Below are 12,305 nucleotides of genomic sequence, written 5' to 3' on the forward strand. Positions count from 1 at the left end.
CATGAAAAACAACTTTTTTTACACTCTAGTCTAGGATTAGATGTGAGTGCATTCTCAGGCAGATGCCATTGATAAGTGTGGTGGGTTCTTCAACATGCTCGTGGTGTGAATCTCCTAAAACACGTTTGGATGTCTCTATAGCTGAAGCTACATTTTCACCTGAGTGAGGGGAGGAAATTTGTGTTAAGTGCCTCTCCCAAAGGCGCAACATCATGGTATGTCAGCAGGTTGAACCCAGAACATTTTGATTCTCTGGCAGAAACTCTAATCATTATGCCACACCATGCCAGAAATTGATGGGTCAGGTAAAGCATTAGTACCGGATCAATACATTGGCAGATTGCCTGGAAATGTGTGAACTGTCCTGTAAGCATGTTCAGTATCGCTGCTGTGTCTGCCATGTTACATCAAGATGGACACAACTCAGCTCATAACAGCCAGTGGGTCAGCAGGAAACTACTTAATACTCATCAATAATGAATATAGCCTCATGTGGTGGTGGGGGGAGGCATCGAGTTTCAGGAAGGAAATCAGGTTAAAGGTAGATAGAGAAGGAGGGGAAGGAAAGTAAGAGCATACAGGACACTAGGAATACTGGGTGCATATATATATATAGTATACATGTATAGCACTTTTGTGTACCCAAAATTAGAGCAGTGCACCTTTTATCGAGGGGTGCACTGCTGCACCTTTGTATTTATGTAGGATCACACACGTAAAAGTATTACTGTACAGTAGTAATTTGTGTGTATACAGCATATTATTGACATTAAAGTGTCAGAATAAAACGTTTGCTGTATGACTTGATATCTTAAAGTAAGCATCAGAATTTCATATTCATCTTCTGAAGAGAGGCAGGAAGGTTTGTACTTGAGTTTTGCTGGCATTCTACTTGATTTCTATGTTGTGCAACAGTACTTAATGTTTTTCTGTGCACCCACATTTTCAGATTAGGTGCAGTACTAGTACTGTACCTATTCCCTATTCCTCAAGGCATATTGAACTAGAGAAATTCCACTGAGTGAGCCATAGCTTACACTCACTGACTCACACTCACTATCAGGTTTAAAGTCTTCTTTTCCCCATCATCTGGGGGTTGGACGTGCTTGCACATGGATTGAAGCTTACACTAAGATATAGCATTTCAACGTTTTAATACGAAAGTATACAGCTACCAACTTCTCAGAAAGCATGAAAGATAAGACAAAAGATAAGACACCAATCAAGCTGTCATTTGCATGTAAAGACTTATCTGATGACACAGATATTCTTTCACTTACTTAAGCTTATTTACTAAAAGGCAATTTCAGTCAAGCCTCCTGCAAATTTAGATTACTGATGCTGGTATTGCAGTGACCTAAATCAGAGTCTGACATCACAGCTGTAACTCTAGACTATATCATCACCAGCTCTACCATGACTCAACCAAACTTCTAAAGAGAGGCTAAATTTTCTTTACAGTGGCACAGAAAGCCGACGACAATCTCAGTCTCTGAGTTTGTGTTTCATGTTTGTCCAGCAGTTTGACCATAAGGAGCCCCAAACATCAACTTCTTCCTCCCGCAGAAGACTTTGCCGCTTATTGCAAAAATGTATAACAGTACCTAGTATGAGTTGGGGAATGTATAAAGCAACATCAGTGCAAAATATACCCAGTCTCCCTTTTTCCTCAGGTAATAAAGGTAGCTGGAAAACACCATCACTTTTATCCCCACCATTTTCTTCTACATCCCCAGTTTGCCCTAATGTGAAATGAATGTGCCATCTCTGCAGTCTGTTCAACTCACACACTCTCCCATGTCATCAAAGAGGCTTAGGACGCAGCAAGACCTACAGCTTGCCAAACGCAATGCTCTCCACATTATGGTCTGAAAACTGCGCAGAAGGTCATTAGATACCAAGAGAGGGCTTTAGCCGCTCGGCAACCTATTCCGCAGCGGGTAGCGAAGCCGTTTTCCCGCCGGGGGAAGATGGGGGAATCAGACGGTGGTAATTGCTGTGGGAGCGTTTTTCTATCTCGCCAATCTTGATTGCATGCTGCTTGGGGCCATTTTGGTGGCTTTGACACAAGCTTTGGGTATTGATTATCTCTCACTCAAATGTACCTGATGCAAGATGAAGGGAGGCCACTGGCAGTTTCTTAATTTCTGCTAGATCTGATAATGCTTTGTTTTCATTAGTTTGTTTCATTGTTGTGTACAGGTTTACTGAAAACCCTTATGTGTCTAATGTTAACTGAGGGGCAGCAAGGAACACAGGAAGGAAAAAGCATTAAGAGAATGAACGCCAGGCCTTGGATAGGAAGGTTTTGCCCTGTATCTTCTAAAACTCTAATGGCTGCCAATCCTTTATAACATCCCTCTAATCAGCTGGATCCAGAGTTTGCCAAAATGTGATGACCTATAACTTAAAAGGCTATATCCCGTAGCCCACCCCACAAATGGTCAAACTAGTACTGAAACTACCATTAACCAGGGGTGTACAATTCAGAATCAAAGTGCCAGAATATACATTATGTGTATGATTTTGCTCGCCAAATGCACTTTCATTTTCCACACACTCAGCAGGAATGGTAGTGCTATGGCCACATTTGCCTCCTGTCATTCCATCCTTCATGCCCACTTCTCGTTTGCCGTGGGAAGCTTCAAAAGACATTTCAGCCATCAGCGTGTCATCTGAGCACTACTAAACCAACTCTGCCAGACAGTATCGTTACACAAACTGCCATTACTGGTTCACATTAGGTGATAAAAATCAAATCTGCCTTCATCATTTCTTACATCAAAGCGTTAAAAGGATGTTGTCTAGATCTGGTACTCCATTCTCCAACATTATATGCCAGCCTTTTCTGCTAGAGAGGCATGAGTCAGTTCAATGGAAACCATTAAACAACTTGGTTAAATTCATCAGTCTGCCAGAACTGCAAATTCTGCTGTTTTTCTAAATTTTCAAATGGCATGTGCGAATAAGAACAATGTGAACACATTTAAGTCTCAAGAAAGCTACTCATTGACAAGCCATTAAATATCTTGGATTTCTTATAATTACTTTGTCCGAGAGACAAGGAACTTTGGTAAAGACGCCTTCGACTTTTACTACATTTCAAATGGCAGAATTCCAAGGACACATCAAAGCTGGCTTTAGGGAGTAAAGCTAGTGGAAACATCTGAAGCATTACCACTGGAGCCAAAAGTACTGTAAGAAGTTACAACTAGGGATGGTGAGGCGATTTAGAGGATGTAAAGTATCCAGGGGAAGCACTTTAGTTCTACACCTGGGATGTGAAAGGACACAGTTTAAGTGTCCCTGAGGATAGGAAACAAATGCACTGGGCTCAGGAGTAGGTAAGAATGATGATGCGTAGCCGTAGGCATCACTTACTTTTACTGGAACTATCCAGAGCACCACCTAGGCACTGACATGGACATCCTTAGATATAACTTGCCTTAAAACCTTAAAGACATGTTGAATGCTTTTCATCATCTTGACAAGCTACATATAGTTGCTCGGATGTTTTTTACTCTTTTCCTTTCTTTCGGGATGCTTTTAGTCCAAAGTTATTGTAAGTTTTGACCCGTGAAAATGCCAGCTGGAGTCATTAAAACCTCGCTCTCTACACCTCTTACTGCAGTCATAACTACACCATTCACATTCATTAGCCACACTCAGTCCCTTCCAGTCATGTTTATAAAGGGACGCCATACCATAATTCACAATTACTACATGGGAGACTTTAAGCAATTCTGTCAAGATACACGTAGTCTTAATTTGTAAAAACAACTGCTGTTGCTAAAGTCTCCCTCTTTTTTACAATTACACACAGAGTGAAACTTCAGTTGTCATGATCATATTTCTGGTATATCTGATTTAATAATAACGATAACATAATTCCCCATACTATCTGAAACGTCTGACTGTTAACGAAATCTATCCATTTATATGAAAAGGTGTATCGCATTAACTGGATGTATAATTTCTCAGGACATTTAGGTGTCAGACTCTTGCAAATCTATACAGGTGCAATTTAAATTGCATTAAGCAAAACAAATGCACAGTAAGTAGTACATGTAGCTAAACCTGCCTCCTTTCCAGCTCTGATTACAGTCATCACCATCATCCTTCCACATTTTACTGTTGTCATTTTACAATCCATCACAATTCATTAGTCATATTCCGGGGACATTCGATGATGAAATGCCATAAATTCAGCACCAATTTCCACGACAGTATCGTCACTGATTGCTTCTCATTACTGTACCCAGACAAATGAAGAGCAGAATCATCCAATCAATGATTAATTACTCCGACATTTTAATCTTCATTATTTCCCGAGGTCACCAACCCGCCCCATTTAACCACCAGCACACTGCACTAAAGCAATTAGACCCGACATAAATACAAATTAATGAGGCAGAATTGGGGGAGATGTCAGCCCAGTTTGCAGGGAGGTCAGGGGAGTCATGGGGGTTTGATTTTCCATTGATTTTCCACCTGCTGAGCTTTCGTTAGGCCCACATTGCAACAGTCGGATTAAGCCAGTAATGGGGGTTATAGCCGAAGGGCTGCGGTGATTTAAAATCGCAGGTGGTGCTTAATAACCTCCTACAGCAATTACAGTGATCAGAATGGGAGTTTCTGCATTCCAGATATCTTCATATGTACATGTATTTCACTCTTGGGTGATGAATCCAATCCAAGTATAGCAATCAAAGCAATATTGATTTGAGAAAAGCATTTACAGATTGCAATAATTTTTTTTAAAAGCAGCAATTTTCACAATATTACATTGATTGAGAATGCCTAAAATTATTTGTGGATTTTTGTCAAGAATTTTTAAAAAAATGTGACCATTTTTTTCCTAAAGTAGAGTGAGAACTCTCTATCTTTGATCAAACTTGAAGCGCAATACTAAGTAGTACAAATACTACAATGCAGTTTCCCTACGGCTCGCCTTTACAGCAAATCACACTGGTCCACCCCTACTCTTCTCCATAAGTGTGTTGGGGGCTCACATGTACAAATTTACCCTTCAGACTCTCCCTCCAACGAGAATTCTGCACCGCTGAGGTTATATATTGACTTCACCAGTGTGTACAGAAGGGATACAGATCATTAAGCAGGTCGATACAGTGTAGCTGGTCGCCACATTACTGTCAAACTGTGCTACTAGAAACCTCCACAGGAACGCTTGTTCATTTATGGATTTTATTTCAGCTCAAAGACAAAACAGGTTGTGAGGAAAGCTGACTGTGCGTTAAATGTTTGTGCACTTTGTGTGATGAAATATGACTTTCAGGATTAGAGAATTATTAATGAAACATTAATTCAAAGCTAGATTGGTGTTTCATAATCATATATAAAAAATCTGAGCTGTTGACCAGAATCATACATATGTATCATTAGCTGTTCCATTAACGATAATTAAGACAATGCCTTTGGGTACATGCAAAATAATGCAATAAAAACAATAAATGGAATCTCATGATAACCAAAAAAAATTAACAAAAATACTGGAATTTTAGGATATGACTTCAGATCAAAACTGAAAAATATCAGAACTTCATTCTCCATATACCTTCTAATAAAACTAAAGGGAATAATAACCATACCCATTGTTTTCTTTGCATGTATGTTTTACAACTGGTTCAAAATCTGTGCACACTCTAATTGTTAATTAGCTGTGTGGCCTCGATTTCTAATTGTTAGGCACACTTAAGAGCACTCGCATCTAAGATAAGAACAATTAAGACAAAACAGGTCCTTAATTACCCAGAAGACTGGCTGGATTATGGCACAAGAGTCATAAAAATGCAAATTGCTGCCGTTAGATTCCGTACACATAACCTAGCGCTAGTCACGTAGGAATTGAAATGTCATTTTCCAAATTTCAAGGGCATTTTGTTGGAAGTCCTGAATTTCAACTAGTGACTCTATCAGTCTATCTGCAAATTTAATTACAGCAAATGAATAAAGCAACAAATCAATTGAAAAGGCAAATTTCTTTTGAATTCTTTATTATCAAAAACCTAAAGAATTTCTATCAAAATTTCTGACAATCTTATCAAATCTAATGTTTTCCATATTGCCATAGAATCAATACAGATTTGGAGCCAAAAGATTACCTCAGCAGCAAAAATGCTGAAGTGAAAAGTATTTTTTATTGATTGTGAACTTCCATAAAAAAAACTGATATTTGAGATGATGAGAATTGAATCCTTCAAATATCCTCAGGAGGACGAAAGTCAGGGCATAACCTTGCTGGTCGTTTCCTCCTAGCTCAATAAAACAACTGTCGACAGACCACTCCCAGTATGCGACACTTGAGGTCTGCACAATAAGTGTTGCCGGCAGCTCTGAACACAAAAATTCCCCACAGCCAACAAAACATGTTTTTGGAATGCAAATATTTACCTTCATGGCTTTAGTTATGGTGATAAGACATCCCTGTCCTTGGTGCTGATATGTCAATTATTTCAAACTTCTTACAAATAAAGTATGCTTTTTGGGATGTACTATTTTCTCTTCACTTTGGTACAGTTAAAAAAAACAACCCTGTCCTTGGTGCTGACTCGTCATCCGACAGACAACATAAGCTGCACAAATATGGGTTATTTCCTCTGCGATCAATAAACAGCCCACACGGCTACATATGGGGCACTAAAGGTGTTAAGTATTGCCTGCAGCCCTAAATATAACAACAAGCCACAGTAGATGCAGGACTTTCTACAGCATAGCAAATGTTTTTGTTTTTAACTTCTTACAAATGAAGAATGCTTTTGGAATGGACCTGTTATTATTTTCCCTTCATTATGGGTAAAAAACAACCCTGTCCTTGGTGCTGACCAATCATCTGATAGACAACATAAGCTGGACAGATATGGGTTATTTCCTGTGCGATCGATAAACAGTTACTGACAGACCACACAAAGATATACGTGGTACTAAAGGTGTTTAAGTGTTGCCTGCAGCCCTCAGTATAACAACAAGCCACAGTAGACGGAAGGTTTTCAACAGCCTAGCGAATGTTTTTGTTTTTGACTTCTTACAAGTGAAGAATGCTTATGGTCATGGAATGGACCTGTCATTATTTTCCCTTCATTTGGGGTAAAAACAACCCTGTCCTTGGTGCTGACCAATCATCTGATAGACAACATAAGCTGGACAGATATGGGCTATTTCCTGTACGATCAATAAACGGTCACAGACAGACCACACAACCACATTTAAGGTGTTTAAGTCCTGCCTGCAGCCTCAAATAGGCGTTAGAAAATGTGCCATTCCCCACAGTGCATTGATTTCTTTAAAAAAATTATTTATGAATAAGCCAATTCACAAACATACTGATGTTTTCAGCTGAAAGTTTTTTCATCTGCAAAAAATGCTAAAGGATTCGAACCAGGGTCTCTAAGTTATTGCCTTATTGGAAACAGAAGCAGAACTGTGAGGCCGCTACCAGTTGAGCCATAGGGACACCCCTACATGTCCTTGGTACTGAAATGTTATTCAATAAAATATTTCCATCAGAAATAACACACTCACTTGTGATAAGAGACCATCAATATCTGACCAGTTGCCTCAGCTAAGGCTGTTAAATTATCTCAGCTGTGGCTCCTATAGGAAGTCCAAATCTACACAACATACATGTCCTTGGTACTAAAGTATCATTTGAAATAACATTTCTTTGAAACAAGCTGCTAATAGACTGATGAACATCTGGTCAATGTTAACTCAGCCAGTAGCTACCTTAACTGTTGCTCCTTCAGTAAGTTCAAATCTATACATTATACATGTCCTTGGTGCTGAACTGTCATCTGAAATAACTAAAAAAAAAGGATTTGTTCCCTCAGCTAAGGTTGTTATCTCAGATTATTTTGGAAAGCAGGCCCAAGTCTTATGCAGGCTATGCATATATATACATTGTTCATGTACATGTCATCCATAGAATGAACTTGGAGAGCTCTAATGAAGACACATTGCCGGCACCTTCCACCCACACATACCTACAGATTACATCAGGTTAATAAACTGCATGCTACTCCCTGAATGACTCACATAATCCATGACCAAGCACTTCGCTATCCAACACAGGCAGGCCCAAAAATAGAAGATAAGTTGTTTAGTTTCACACATAACTTTGAACTGATGATGCTTATCGGAATATTGCCAGCCCATCCACAGAAGATATACATGTACATCAGCAAGAAGACACGGCAAATAAATTATTCAAGAGCAGGAGAATATCAGCAGCTAAACAGATGGAACTCGAAGTTGAAATGTAAGGTTTTTAATATGGTGCCTTTATATTCAAAAAGACCTTTATCATAAAGTTTATGCATGAAAAGCTACATATACATATGAAAATTGTGGTTTTGTTAAAGGAATTTAGAGACTTTGAGACTTTATTGAAAATACTACGTGGCAGACTTGCAAGTCTGAATTGGGTAGATATTTACACTTGAGCTCCCATTAAAAACGATATCATTATATACAAGGTTTAAATAATGTCAATGGCGCAATTATAAAACACAAATAAGTTTTGAATTAGCAACACATAAAACGCTGTAAGGACAGCTGACACAGTAAACATTGGAACATTTGTGACAGAATTGTGCTGTTTGATACAATTGCAGAAGAGAAAACATGGGAGCGTTAAAGAGATCAGTCACTTGTTCAGCAGGGTTACAAGGTACGGAATCGGAGAGTTTTTGAGTCTGTTGGTGCGGCAGAGTGGTGTGTTGAGTTTCAGTTTATTTCTGGTGTTACGACCGGATATGTCCCTTCTTGTGCTTGGTAGCCAGTCCCTGAAGTTGGACTCCATCAGAGACCTTGCAAAGTTGAGACACAAGTCCTCTCTTCTTTGTGCCAGTGTTGTGAGTCCGAGCTGTTGCAGGGCGTGGGAGTAGCCAGCGTAGTCGTTGCCCAGTATGATCCGGCAGGCTCGTTTTTGAATCTGTTCGAGCTTCTCTGTTTGCACTTTGGTGAGGCCAGGGGTCCAGGCAGGAGCAGCATATTCTAGGATCGGTCTGATGTAGCACGTGTAGATCGTGATGAGGTCCTTACGCGATAACATGAACCTTTTAAGTCTTTTGAGGAGGTAGAGTTTCTTTGCGGCCTTTCCCACCATCTGCTTGACTTGGACGTCCCAGTGAAGATTGTTCTGGATGTGAAGTCCAAGGATCTTGAGGCTGGGGGCGACAGCTAGTGGTGTGTTGTTGACTCGCAGTGGTGGCAGAGGGGAATAGTTACGACAGAATGTGATGTGCATAGCAAGGCATTTAGAGTCGTTTAGTAGCATATGGTTGTTTGACGTCCATTGGCATAACTGATCCAGATCAGACTGTAGGGTTGAAGGTTGTTTGAGCAGTCTTGATTGGAGCATGTTCATATCATTTACATTTGTACTTTCTAATGCCTTACTATTTAAAGAATCAAAGTGACACACTTTTCAACCCAGACAACAGTAGAGATTGTTATCAATAATTGTGCTTGTTAGTTTCAAATTCACTGTCTCACCCTAAATGTGCCCATTCACAATTCCAGACTCCCAGTTGTACCTCCCTAGACAAGTCTCTCCTGTATTCAGTCCCCTAGGGTAAGACTGCCGCAGCTACTTCATTCCCAATTCACTCATATCCAGATCCACTTTTGGTTCATTGTCTATCTTTACATTGCTTCCCTAGCTGTATCACATGTAGCTAGCTGATTCCAAATGAACTGTTTCACATTTACGACATTCTTGGGCACCAAGCATCTAGGCTAGCAGACACAAGATCAAGAGGTCATGGGTTTGACTTTAAGCATTCCTGGCTAGATGGTGTGTCCTTGGAAAAGGGCACTTTACATGACTTTCCTCACTCCACCCAGGTGTAAAAATAGGTACCTGATTTTGGTTGGGGAGGTAAAAGACTGTGGAAGGAGGGGGATGGGTCTGCCTTTAAAAGCCATGCCGGAGACACAGTATATAACAACACTCTGCTCTTAAGACCTCAAAGAAGGCTTTGGGACTACATGTACCTTTTACCTTTTTTATACCCAGCAATCCTGGCTATACCCCCCCAAAAAAAACTCTTTATTCATCTCCCCATTGGCAGAACTGCCATTTCATTAAGAAAAACCTACATACAGCTACTGGAGCCTTATCATTAGGTACTAGTAACTACTACGTATATTTTTGTGTATATTTTCTGTAGATGCATCTAACCAAACCTGAGTTCAAGTGAACTGTCAGACATTTCTCAAATTTGTGTGGACCAATTCTAGACAATGCTGGCTCTACATCAGACTTATCTATTATCATTCCTCCCATTGGCAAAACTACCACTATATTGAATTGGCAAGTAACTCCTCTACACAAGCTGGTTTCAAATTAACTGTCGAATATTTCTCAGCTTTGTGTGGACCAATTCCTAACATTCCTGGCTCTACCCCGGACCTCTTTATTCTTCTTCCCATGGGCAAAGCTGACAGTACCTGATTTTTCATCCACAGCTCCCATTCAAATTATTGGACCAGCAATTCCCTTCCACATTCACAGACTTTTTTACTGTACTTGTTAAGTACTCCACTATTCAAGATAGATCGAAATTGGCATCAATTTTTCATGGCACCACTTGTCGATAATCAGCCGAAATGAGTAACTGGAAAGTCACTGGATGTAAAGGAAGAATGATTGTGGTGGGGCCGGATCTATAGACAACAAATGAGGCATTGAAATGATTCAGCTCCTCTCTAACCCATAAAGCGATGAAGTGACACCCATGCCACCTGAAATATTGACAGGGTCCCAGGGGGCCAGGCAGCTGCCCTCAGTCAGATATAAATCAGTGCCTGATGAGTTTAGGGGACCCTACATATCCTACTGGCACCAGGAAGGGTCTCATTACCTGAATGGGCACGTCCCAGAATTGGCATCAAGGCAATTTATGCAATAAAAGTGTTTCTTGCCCAGTAAGATTTCATCTTTGTTTTTGCTCTTTGGGTGATGACTATATTTGAATTCGTTAATGGATGAAACGTAAAAGTATGATTCCCAAGTGAACAAGTTTACATCATTTTGTCTATTTTTCTATGGAAAAGAAGGTACATGTATTTGTAAATCTAGGGACATTTGATTTCAGGAAATTGGGCGAAAGTTTAAAATTTAAAGCCACCTGGTAGTACATTTCTTCATACAATGAATAGGAATGGTCCCTGGCTTGTCAAGTTTGACTTATCACACATATATATGCATGGCCTTCCAATGGAACACATCCCATTACCGGGGAGTCATCAATGACCCTAAACATCAGACAGCTTTCCAGAGTTTTGGCCAGATCTAGAAGAGGGGGTTAATGTGCCGAGAGACCATGGCTCTCTAAAGCTCTAAACTTTTGTCCGGCCTCTCAGATTGATGGAGCAAAGTTTTGTGGTATTACCAAAGCACCGATATTGGCAGAGCCTACATGTAACTCATCAAAACAAGTGGTGGAGTGCCGTGCACAATTTCCTCTTTTAACTTCTAGCAGTGTATAAACCTAACCTAGCTTCAAGTTGAGATATATTACAGAGTGCAGTTGTTTACCTTCCAGCTGATACCTTTGATGTGTAATGTCACCATTCTACAGTTGTACAACTGCAGTCCCTACATCTTGACTAAATTTGAAGACAGGACGATGTTGACGCTTGTTGGTCGCCATTTTGACGACATGGGTTGCACCCCATGCAAAGGCGTGACCCTGAAAAAAGCCCAGTCAGAAATGGGAATTGTGGCTGGGTAGCCTGACCTTTTGCCACATGTAACTGTAAGACAAGATTAATGAAAGAATCAAACAAAACTTTCCACGGTTTCAGTGTCTAGGAGCAGGCACCCATCAGGCTTAAGAAGCAAAGAACCAAATCAAGGATTGGGGAGTTTCATCCAACATAACAGAAAATATCCTAAGAAAGCTTGTCTCAGACTTAATATCATACGTGTATGACCATTACTGGAAAGTGCACGGGTGTGACGACATCATTGATATGAATGGAGCCAAAATGGTGTTTTCAAGGAAATTGAAATTTAAACCACCAGCTTTATCTAGCCTGACCTGTAAAAATGATGTAAAACTGACCAAACCTTTCCACGGTGTCAGCCTCTTAGACATGTTCACTCATCATGCTTAAGAAAGGAAGCTCCATGTCAGAGGTCTAAGATGGTAAAGACTGACCATAACTCACCAGTGTCTGTATCTGAGACATGTTCACTCATCATGCTTAAGAAAGGAAGCAACATGGCAGGGCTGTGTAAGAAGCATCATCTTTCACGGCAAGCTATTTCCCGAATGTTG

The 12,305-nt window shown here is 40.2% G+C and overlaps 1 protein-coding gene across 1 annotated transcript in view; it reads right to left on the minus strand.

Moving 5' to 3' along the window:
* LOC136435071 (mannosyl-oligosaccharide 1,2-alpha-mannosidase IA-like) overlaps positions 1-12,305 on the minus strand; it is a 50,372-nt gene that overhangs the window by 19,963 nt on the left and 18,104 nt on the right. The window lies entirely within an intron of this gene.

The sequence above is a fragment of the Branchiostoma lanceolatum genome, chromosome 1 (assembly GCF_035083965.1).
Source record: "Branchiostoma lanceolatum isolate klBraLanc5 chromosome 1, klBraLanc5.hap2, whole genome shotgun sequence".
Classification (NCBI taxonomy): Eukaryota; Metazoa; Chordata; class Leptocardii; order Amphioxiformes; family Branchiostomatidae; genus Branchiostoma; species Branchiostoma lanceolatum.